Genomic DNA, 11,277 nt, shown 5'->3' on the forward strand with positions numbered 1-11,277 from the left:
GGTGAACGAGAATCCGAAGTGAGGAAAGCCCCTTTCTTGCAGTGCCTGTTCTTACTGGTCCTGGGGGGTATCAGCTTTCTGAGTAGGTGGTCAGAAATTCCCAAACAACCAAACTCAAGGGGCCTAGCTACAAACAACTCAATTAATAGCTGCAAGAGGCACGTAAAGGGAAATGAAACTGCCTTATGTTGCGGTTTAGCTTAGCCAGCCAGATATGCTACAGTTTATGGTTTAGTCAGGGGACATAAAAAAAAACTTTTTTCTATAGCACACTTACAACCTTTCCCTTATCTGATGTGACCTTGCTCAGACTCTTTCTGTGTTGTTCCCCTCTTCATTGCTAGTCAATGGTGCCTAAGATCTTCAAGATCTTAATGCAGGGGTTCTTAAATCATGTGTCGCAACCTCCCGGGGGGTCGTGAGCAACTTAAAAGGGGGCCACAAACTTCCCAGGGGTATGCATGGCGGCACGGGGAAGCGGTGTGGAGTGGTAGATGGCGGCGGCTGTGAGCTCCCCGTCCTCCGCTGCCGCCATCCAGCATTAGGGGTCATGGTATCACAGAGTCTGAGAACCTCTGTCTTAATGTGTTCATTAAATCAAGGCCTCATAAAGGTGCTTTCCCAGATACTCCCAATGAGGAGGCTCATCGCCAACCGTGTTTTAAATCCTTTGGCCCCTGGGTGAATAAGGTGGGTCTTCCCTCCTACCTCCTTTTTCTCCTGCTGCCCTGCCCCCTGCAAGCTGTCTTTTATTTCTCTACATGTTTCATTGGAGGTCCAGAGAGACACACACAGAAACCTCCATGCTGCCTCCACAGCAGCTCCCTCATGCCCTCTAGGTTATGATCTCTGGTTGAGATGCTTTCTTTGCTAATGAAATACATGGGGTTCCACACCTCACAGCCTAATTCTACCCTAAGCCACAGGAGTTATGAGCAGAGTGGTTTTCATCAGGCAGTGACGGCTCCTCCCATGCACGTGGAGCAGAACGCCAAGGAGGAACATGCCCACACAGAGCAGAGTAGGGTTGTACTGACCTGAGCTCATGACACCTGCACTCAATAGAATCAGGATGGGACCTTTTGCCCTTAGGGCAATTCCCTACTCCATGCCAGCCACTGGCAGTGAAACTACTTGGGCTCTGCTATGCTGTGAGGAGGTGTGAAGTGAGGGGGCTCTGTGAATACTACTCACTCATCTATTTAGGAGCAAAGATCCAGAAGCTTCTCCTTGCCACAGCTCCATGCAGAGATGCTCTTTGATGGGTCTTCAAGCTTCCTCCAGAAATGAGTCTGTGGCCCAGCATAGAGAATGTCTTCTTTTTTTTCCCCCAGCTAAGGTGCAGTCATCCAGTGCCTGGCCCAGCCTGGAGGTTAAACAAGCATCATTCCCTTCACTGAGCATGAATAATTAGTTAAAACTAGAACTGCTGCATTTGGGGAGTTCAGCCCAGTGGAGGAGTCCATGTGATCACATTCCTCTACCAGTCACCTCAGTCAGCGCTCACCTGGAAAGAAGTGGCAGTTCATGTGATTCCCTACTGCCACTAGAAAAAGGGGGAGCAATGTACTTGGAAACAATGTTTCATAGATTTCATTGACCATAGGGCTGGAAGGGACCTCGGAAGATCGAGTCCAGCCCCCTGCCGTGCCCATAAGGTCTGTTTTCCTGACCTCTGATCATGTGCGTGGCTCTCCTCTGCACTCTCTCAAGCTTCTCTCAAGCTCGGCCTCTGGACTCCAAGGCCAAGTACAACGGGAGAATGACATCCTGGGGTTCGATTGAGAAACATCTATGGATGCAAGCCAGCATTTTCTCACTTTACTAGCTGCAGCATCACATTGAAGGCTCGTGTTCATCTTGTGGTCAATCATGAGCCCCAAGTCCTTTTTGTCCATAGTGCTAGCTAGCATAGCACTGCCAAGCCTATAAGCATGCTGCAGGTTTGTCTTCCCAAGGTGGAGAACCTTGCATTTTTCAGTGTTAAACACCATCAGGTTCTTGTCCGCCCATTTCCTGAGCCTGTCAAGGTCAGCCTGGATCGCCCTCCTGTCCTCAGGCATGGACATTTTACCCCAAAGTTTGGTGTCATCAGCAAACTTGGCCAGTCTGCTTCTGACGCCAATGTCCACATCATCAATGAAGATGTTGAATAGTAAAGCCCAAAGGAAAGAGCCTTGAGGAACCCCACTGGTCTATGGGCACCACAACGATTGACTTCCGTCAACCACCACCTCTGGGTCCGACCATGGAGCCAATTCCCCAGCCAGCAGATCGTGATGAGGCCAAGGCCGCAGTTAACCAGTTTTGCTAAGAGGTGATCATGGGTTACCAGATCAAAGCCTTTTTTAAAGTCAAGATATGTGACATCAATCTCTTCTCCCTTGTTCAGGTGATAGGTCACCTGGTCATAAGAGGAAATAAGATTGGTCAAGCAAGACCTACCCTTAACAAACCCATGCTGGGTATCCCTCAGGATGTTGCCATCAGCCAGTCCGTTAAGAATGGCCTCTTTGATAATCTTTTCTAAGACCTTCCCCAGGATAGAGGTCAGGCTGATGGGCCTGTAGTTTGCCGGATCTACTTTCCTCCCCTTCTTGAAGATAGGCACCACATTGGCCTTCTTCCAATCTTCAGGCACTTCACCAGAGTGCCCGGAGTTCTCAAAGATCCATGCCAGGGGCTGGGCTATGATACTGGCCAGCTCCTTGAGTACCCTGGGGTGTAAACTGTCAGGGCCAGCTGACTTGAAGGTATCCAGCCTCTCAAGGTGTTCCTTCACGAGGTCAGCATTGATGGAGAGTAAGGAATCTCCCTCACCCAGGCCTTCCCGTCCCATAATGGGCAGGGGTGGCCCATGGGACTGATGAAAAACCTGTAACCAGATGCTTCTGCAGGGTCTCTACACAGGGATGTACTAGTGGGTGCTACTCAGATGGTGGAGACGTCTCATAACAATAACTGTGTGCATGCTCATGCACTCATGTTCCCTCTATGTTTCTGAACTATCTGAGGTTACAGTTATAAAAAGATCCTTGGTTTTCCTTCCAGCAGCTCCTCAAACAAAGTTTCAGTTGGGATCCTGAAGAAGAAGGGGTGTAAGGAGGTTGCATAAATACACAGGGGCCAGGTCCTAGACCAGGTTACAGCAGAGAAGCCTTAATTGTTGTCTTCTAGAGTCCTCTACATAGTCCCACTTTTGGGACAATTTACAAGCAATACATGGTGTGCTTAGACCATGTCTACGGTGTGTCAGGAAGGTAACCATAATACTGGTAGACTGCAACATAACACCCTAGAGGGGGTGGAATGAATCTTTCAAGATGTAGTCCGTTAAGAGTGTGACCTTCATGCCTGTTGGCATATGAAATAAAGTGGCTGGAAGATTTCTGAAGTCTCTTAGTGCTCTCAAAATAGTTAGCCAGGGCACTCTTAGCACCTAAAGTTTTAAGTTCTGATAGGCCAATGTGAATGTGAGACCTAGAGAAGTAATAGTCTCCTCACTAGAGGCCTGAAAATTAATAGAGAATGATCAAGCCATTCAATCCGATTTACTTTTGCAACTTCCTTACTCTCCTATCCATATTCAGGGACAGCATGGCAACAATGTATTAAAATAGCAAATGGAGAGAGGCTGGTTCTCATCAGCTATACAAGGAAACAGTTGCTTTATGGGACTGGTGTGTACAGCACAAGGTTCATCCCATAACTCCACATATGAGCAGTCAAGGGCAAGCAAGTAGTGTATCTATTAGATATGAGAGACTTTTGAAGGAAGTCAGTGTAACAGATGGGTCCTTAACCCTATGGTGGGAGTACTCAGGCATAGATTTATTTGCAACCTGACAAAACATAAAGTTGTCACACACTGCTAGGCAAAAGAGCAAGCAGAGATAACACAGACATACCCAGAGAGATCCTGAAAAATCTTATCTATCAGAAATACAGAAGGTACGGATTAAGGTTAGATAGCTCTCAGCTAGAAGAGGTTATAGTTTCAGGTGGACCTTATTTGTGAGAAATGGGACAGACAGATCCACACCTGCTGGTGATTCAGCTCATTCTACAATACTTCACGTACAATTGCCAGGCCTTTTCAGTTCTCCTTGAACATGCATATAGCAGCTACTCTTGCCCACCATAAGTTGATAGATCATATCTTTGCACATAATAGAGTTAACATTTATCAACGGACTTGCCAAAACATGTCTAACAGGAGAGAACCTGGTACCATCATGAGATCCTAATTTAGGTATTATGGCCACGTTCACATGAGTGTGGACATTTGTTTCCCCCGGGGACAAGTAGCAGCAGCACACCCTGTACTGCCACTAGTTGTCCCCAGAGAATGTATGTGTCATGCACCCTCTGGCACAGCAGGTTATTTCAGATGGGGTAGGGGAGGCTGGGGCCAGCACTGTGCTGACACCAGCAGCCTTAACTGGGGTCCTGAGGACTTCCTGGAGCTGCAGCTGTGATTATCCTGCTGCTCAGAGCCTGGCTGGCAGCCAAAGCATGGCTCCGGATGGCCAGGCTCCATTTCTGAGCGCTGTGCACTGCCCCTGCCACTCCGCTTTTTTTTTTTTATTATGGGTTTTTTTGACCCCTGGATATCCAGGCATCAAAAAAAAAATAAAAAAAATCCATGCTATCTTATCTTGCAGCAAATAGAACAGCTATATGGGCAGCATGTGGCACTACAGACGTGCCTTTAAGCCTAAAGCAGGTAGGTCTCTGTTCCACCTCTCCATTCAAACTACTTTCACAGCAGCTGCAACAAGAGTGGGGCAAACAAATGAACTGTCTGCCCTCCTTGGCAATCCTCTGTTTATTCTCGCTTCTACAAGGAGAGTGGTGTTCAGTCCTAATCCTAGATTCCTTCCCAAAATGGTATCTAACTTTTCATCCCTTACTAGCAGTCTTAGAGTGATACTAGAGCCATAATGGTGTAGACATTATGCAAAAGACAAGGATTTCTTAAAGGGTGATCTCTTTTACTGGACCAACTGTATAGTTGAGGTAGAGTTAGACAAGCTTTCAAATGCAAGACATTCTTCTTCAGGTCTCTTTCCTACTGATCCAATCTTTAATGTGCCAGTACTTTTTCCTGAGGTCCCATTTTCACACTGGCATGTCAGAGTGAGGTGTGAGGATGGGAAATGCTTAGGCAACACTGGCAAAAGGAACAGAGATTTAGATGTGGGGGTGGGGAAGGAAAGCAAATATTGATTGCACATTTCTGAGAGACAATGGTCTCCAGCAGACTCTTGAGAAAGCCTCTCTGAAAATGATCTGGGGAACTTGGAGGAGCCAACAGGAGGAGGAAAAGGAAAAGACACTGGGCAGCTTTTCAAAAGAGCTCTGCCTTCAGCACGCACCCCAAATGACAAATGCATTTGCCCATTTGTCTAAATGGGTGCGCATGACTTTTGAAAAGCTGGCCCTAAAAATTAAAAGCATAAGCAAAAGGCTGCTATGGGTACTAGATGGGATTTGGCCAAAAAAAATTGGCTTTTCTAGCTGGTGAGTCAATGCTGCGAAGTTTAGAAGGGTGATCTCGGCATTTCATGCAGATGTGGAAATGAGTTGTGGGGCCAAAATCTGCCCGTGACACAGACACAATGACTTGCCTTTTTCTGTTCTGGTTGGACAGCAATGTTTTCCTGTTTTCTTAACTTTATTTTTCTCTCTGCTGTTTTGAGAAAGATCCAAATGGACAAGAAGGAAAATTAACTGACAACAAAGGGGACACAATGGCACTGCCATTGCTCAGTCCTGTGAAAAGCACAGAGTAAAAGAGAAAAACATATTTTCCTTCTTAAGCTTGTTTTGTTACAGAGCTCAGAGGCTCTACTTGTTGTTTGGTCAAAGGAGGGAAAATTGTTTACTGGCTCTTAGCCAGCAAAAAAACACTTAGGAACTATGTGCAATTTCTTTTCGGCTCCCTGTGTGCCTTTACAAGGGCACAACCTGAAGCAAAGGCATGCACTCATGCCACTCTCACAAGCTGTTATGCTAAGAGCAGAGGCAGGGTGATAAAAGGTGCACGTCCACTTTGTGGCGATGCTCTTTGTCAGTCACGCTGATTTGATCTATCCTGACAGCTTTCTTCTGTGAACCATGGAGCAGTTGGTGCAATCCGTGGAAAGCTGGCTAGTCACAGGCTCCCACCTTGTTTGCAAGTGCTAAAGACATGAAGGGTGGGATTCAGTTTCCTCTTTGCGCATCTAAATGTAAGTTTTCCTAACTGTGTAAGTGCTTTTTGGCACTTACACGTACAAACTGATTCAACTTCCCTCATCCCACTTTGGATGAAGTGAGCCCATAGACTGAGCCCATGCTAAGCACAGACCAGACAGGTATGTAGCTGGATGCATGTGCTCACTCTGACGTTCAGAATGTAGTCAGCACCAACAGCTGAGTGGTTAGGGCACGTGCCTAATGCATTTGACTTCCCAGCACAGCACTCTCATTACTGTGCTACCAGTCAGCTGCCACTCAGGATGCAAACCCTGCTTGTTATACCGCTGCAAGTTTTGACTAGGCTCAATCAGGACCACCTCAAGTGAAACGTATGTTTGCAGCCTGAGAGGCTAAAACAGCTGGGTAGATGGGTAGAAGAAAATCACAATTTAGACACACAAATGGAATTTCACCTTAGGTCTCTTAAAAATACATACCAAAATTCCCTCGGCAATGTTTTTTCCTCCCTCCTATTCCAGCCTGTCAGCTCAGAAACAATGATATGGCAGAATGAAGTCTTGCAATACATTCATTTTCTAGCATTCAGCTACGACTTATTGGGTGCATCTACATGTGTGCTTTACAATGGAGTTAACTAATTAGCTCTACAGTAAAGCATCAAGTGTTTTCACATGTGCCTATATTAGGGTGCAGTAAATTAATTAACTCTGTTGTAGTACTGTCCAGGACAAGTACTCTCCTACAGCAGAGTAATTAATTATGTGCACTCAAACTCACACGTAGACTGTGACTTGAACTGGCTGAGGCATGAAGGCGCTACAGCATGGGGACTGCCTGCTGCTTAGCCTTGCACTGTAGCACCCTCGTGCCCCAGCGCCGCAACCCAGAGCCTGGGGATGACCCACCCAGGTTTTCTGCCAGCCCAGGGCTGCTTTACTCCAGCTTGAATTGCTGCAGTCCCAGGTTCACGTGAAGACACTGTGCCTGGGAAGTGGCTGACTGACATGAGCTGCACCAGAGTTTATTCAAGTGCATTAATAGCACATGCAGATGTGCCCATTGTCTTAGATGTACAACACCTGTAATTTCCAAATGATTGCTGATACAAGTACTATGACCAGGCCCAAGACTGCTTTGCTTTCTTGAGCAGAGGTGGTCAGGGGTATTCAGTTCAGTATGGCCACACCATAGGAAGTTTGATAATCAGAAATGAGACAGCACCTGCAAGGTCTGTAGTGTCAAAAATTGAGCACCATTCTTCCAACCTGAAGTATGGCACAGTGGAAGAACCACGATAGGAAAAAACAGTCCAAGGGTTTGTACGCAAGTTCAGGAGCTGAGACACCAAACCAAATGAGGCAGTGCCTAATCCAGCCATGGACCAGATCTTGTTTGTGAGCTTGATCTGGCCAACATGCAGGGTGGCAGGGGGGATCCAGCTGTGGGGGGTGCACAGCCCAAATCTGATCCATCTGCCCAGGGGGTGGGGTGCAATCCAGCCCTGATCCTGATACATGGCAGGTGAGGCAGGGCAGGAGACAAGGTAGAGCACCCCGATCCTGACAGGGGTGCCTGACCCCAATCCAGACATCCCATGGGAAGTGGGGGGAGCAGCTCAGCCCAAATCCAAATGTGCTAGGAAGGATGTAGTGGCCCTGATCCATAGCCTTAGTGGGTAGGTAGGGTGGAGCAGCTCCTACATGGATGCATAGGCAGGAAGCAGCCCAGCCCAATCTGGACACACTGCTACAATGGCTTGGACAAGGATGGACTGGGATGCATGGAGCTTCCACTGCTCCCCAGCTGCCAATTGTTTCCAACTCATTGGGATCCCCACAGGTCAAATGTCATGGCTCTGTAGGCTGGATTTGGCCTGCCAGCCAGAGGTTGAACACCCCCTATATACAGCTCATGGCAGAAATTTGACATGATTACCTCATGATATACTGAAGCATTTGGCTGACTACAGATAGGATGCAGCATGAGATGTAGACCTAACTATCCTGTTTAAACTCAATCTTTGATCAAATTGTCTCTAAGTTATAGCCTAGGATGAAGTTTGAAAGTTTGGATTCTGCTACTAGCGTGCATTTTTAAATATATCTATAACAATCCAGCTCCCATTATTCAGCCTTCATTTAAAAATAGGGGTGGCCAACCCACAGCACATCTGCCATAAGTGGCATGGGCAGTATCTGAGTGTCACCTGTCAGCTCAGGGGAGAGCAGAAAATACAGCAGCAGATCAGGCAGGGAGCAGAATGCACAGCAGCAGCTTAGGCAGGGAAAGGGACTGGAGTTACACTCAAAGGGTGCAAGGTTTAGCTTCAAAAAGGTTAGCCCCCACTGATTTAAAGTGCTGAATTTCTCTTCCTTGGTCACAAAGTGTCAGAGTATAAATTAACACAACATTTCTCTGAGTCAGCAGACAACTTGAGACAGGCTCAAGGCAAGAGGGGAGGGAACTACCCCATTTTCCATCTACCTCATTTGGAGCATCAGCTCTTTAAAACCCAGGGATGACACAGAGCAAATAGAAGACAGGACAGGAAAAGCCATAAAAAGTGAAACCCTTAGACTGCGGAAGCAGGTAGTGGGAGCTACTGTAGGAAAGAAAATGGAATAGGAAGACAAGCGACTCTCAGACTTGGAAGAGAGAAAGTGTGTGTGGGGGGGGAGAGGAGAGGAGAGGAGAGGAGAGGAGAGGAGAGGAGAGGAGAGGAGAGGTCTGGAAGGGGGCAAGAGGAGAGGCCTAGAAGGCAAAAGATTCTCTCAGTGAATACTGCTAAACATGACAAAGGACTAAGTTAAACTTCAGTTAGTTAGCAGAGGAAAAGCTCTCTGCTTGATCTCTGTGCAAACTTCACAGTGCTACACCTAGGGAGGAGGTCACTGTGGAACATGGGGTATATGAAATCTGGAAGGAACATTTCAATCGATAACAAAATTCCATCCAATAATCTGTCATCCCTTGCTTTCAGCGGAAGGGCAGGACTTGAATTCTGCCACCTTAAGAGAATGCAATACATTGGTGGTCCCCAATCTGCAGTCCACAGACCAGAAGGGCTGGAAAGCCACAAGCAGGGTCTGCACCTGGCCCTTACGTGCCTGTACAGCATTTTCAGTTAAAAGTCTGAGGACATGGACACACAGCAGTCTACACAAGATCTGGAGGACTGACAGAAGTCCAGTAGCCCAGTACATTTAAGAATTTCTGGCATAGGTGAAGCAGCATTGTAAAGTACTTCTACATAAAGTTAGAGGTTCGGGGAATTGCCTACACCAGTGATTCTCGATCAGGATGTTGTTGCATCCTGGACTTCCACGAGATCCTTTTAAGGGTGCTGGCAGGATGCCACGCATTATTAGTTCTGTTAGGCATGCAAACACCTACACATGATTCATAAGATAAACACAAAGATTTCAAGCATGAATCCAGATTTTCAAAACCATTCTGACCTGTTATAGTCTTTCTGAGCTCTTTGCAACAGAAGAATTGCTCTGGAATTTTTTCTGTAGTCCATAAATGAGTAAAAGCTAAGAGGCATTTTCCTAGGGGTGCTCTGACTCAAGGTTGAGAACCACTATAACAGGGCTGCTATCACTACATCTATGCCAGTAGAGCCCTGGCTTGGTGGCTACACAGTGCAAAGTACCAGTTCATCTTCCAGCATTGCTAAACCATCTGCCCAAACATAACCTAAGGGATGGGGAACATTTCTGGCAGCACAGCTGTATGTACAGCAGGGGTTTTGCTGGCATGACTACAACAGCTGGGGATGCAATTTTTATAGTCTCCTTAGTTAATATACCTCTTTCCAGCAAGGTGTAGTAGCATGGGCGAAGCTTCATTAAAACAAGCAGGCAATAATGAACAAGTAGCTACTTGCTTCCATTACCCAAGACTCTTCTCTTCTCTCTAAAGAACGCAGTGTTTGCTTTTCAGGAATACCAAGTAGCCACAAGGTAACCAAGAAATCAATGGGACATTAAGAAACAGAAACTGATGGAAGGAAAGTGTTTTTTTCCTCTTGGAAAAGAAAGACCAGCTGTTAGCTTTTTAGATTCTTGACTCTCAACATCCCAAAACCATGAAAAATGAAGTTGAAGTGACTGTCAACATGGTTTTGAGATCTGAAATCCTTCAGCCCTTATGCCTGAATTTATGTTGTCACTGACCATAATCCCAGTCTAACTCAGTGAAGCAGAGAACTGTTTTGTGTGTAATGTGTAAAAGCTAATGAACTTTAAAATCACCTACACAAGGGGTCCCAAACTGTGGTATACATACCCCTGGGGGTACACAAGACATCTCTGAAGGGTACATGGGAGAAACTGTGTAAAACGGAAGGGCTGATTTCTTAGACAAATCCCATATACCTACTCCTCTCCTGCTACCCCAAGCCTCTGGATGAGATGCTTCATCATCAACATATATTATGATTCCTAAGGATGTAAATTGAAGGGGTGTCACTGGATTTCATGCTTTTCCCCTGGGGCCAAGTGAGATACCTGATTAATCCTATCCTTTTTATAATTTTCCTTCTTCCACTATATGGCATAAACCTGGCAGGAGAAATACAGCATTTTTACAAGGCAATGATTAGTTTTGGTGAGAGAGAAGGGAGATTTTGAGGGAAGAAAGAGAAAAATCACTCTTCCATTCCTATCAGCTGTTTACTACCAAGTCCCAATACACCCTTGGTGTTGGACTCAGAGCTCCTCTTATGCCCTTCTTCTGCTCGGAGAGAAACTGCAAAGGAAGCCCTCTGACTCCACACACCTTCACTAGGCTTTTTAGGAGATGACCAAAATGGCCATTTACACACACACACACACACACACACACACACACACACACACACTTCCTTTAAAATCCTGCCAGCAGAAGTTTTCTAAACCTGTGGAGTACGGTAGTGAAACTGCAGGTTCTAAAGGGAAAGCAAGGCTGAAAAGGTCTAATAAAAGTCATGCTCTTGAAAAGGAAGCAGCAGACTTTGCTCAGGAAGAGAAAGCTAACTTACAGTTCTTTAAGGGCACCAGTATTAATTTATGGCATTCTCTTTTCCTCCTA

Source organism: Alligator mississippiensis, chromosome 1 (genome assembly GCF_030867095.1).
Source record: "Alligator mississippiensis isolate rAllMis1 chromosome 1, rAllMis1, whole genome shotgun sequence".
Lineage (NCBI taxonomy): Eukaryota > Metazoa > Chordata > Crocodylia > Alligatoridae > Alligator > Alligator mississippiensis.